Raw genomic sequence first — 320 nt, 5'->3', positions numbered from 1 at the left:
CGACCCTGCCAGGATTCGAACCTGGAATCTTCTGATCCGTAGTCAGACGCGTTATCCATTGCGCCACAGGGCCACGAAATCTCAATCTGGATTTTTCATCCTGTTTTAATCCTGGGTAATTATTATTCTGTAGACTTCGTGTAGTAGCAACGCATCGATGTTGATGAAACTCGGAGTTTCTATTTGATTTTAATATATGCACAAAGTCGAGAAGCGGTGACGACGTCATAACCTCTTCATCACTGGAAAGGTAGATGGATGATGACCTCGAAGCAGCAGCTCCGTGTGCTGGTCCGATCGAAGACCGTCGCAGGTGGCGT

At 47.2% G+C, this 320-nt stretch overlaps 1 non-coding gene across 1 annotated transcript; it reads right to left on the bottom strand.

Moving 5' to 3' along the window:
* TRNAR-ACG (transfer RNA arginine (anticodon ACG)) lies at nucleotides 1–73 on the bottom strand. Its single transcript has one exon. It is a non-coding gene; the product is annotated as a tRNA-Arg (tRNA).
* Between the last annotated feature and the right edge of the window lie 247 nt (nucleotides 74–320).

Source organism: Battus philenor, unplaced genomic scaffold, assembly GCF_028537555.1.
Source record: "Battus philenor isolate CCGP_79_NKW_IND1 unplaced genomic scaffold, ilBatPhil1.0.hap1 SCAF_24, whole genome shotgun sequence".
NCBI lineage: Eukaryota > Metazoa > Arthropoda > Insecta > Lepidoptera > Papilionidae > Battus > Battus philenor.
The sequence above is the reverse complement of the archived record's forward strand: the minus strand, read 5'-3'. Positions and strand labels throughout refer to the sequence as shown.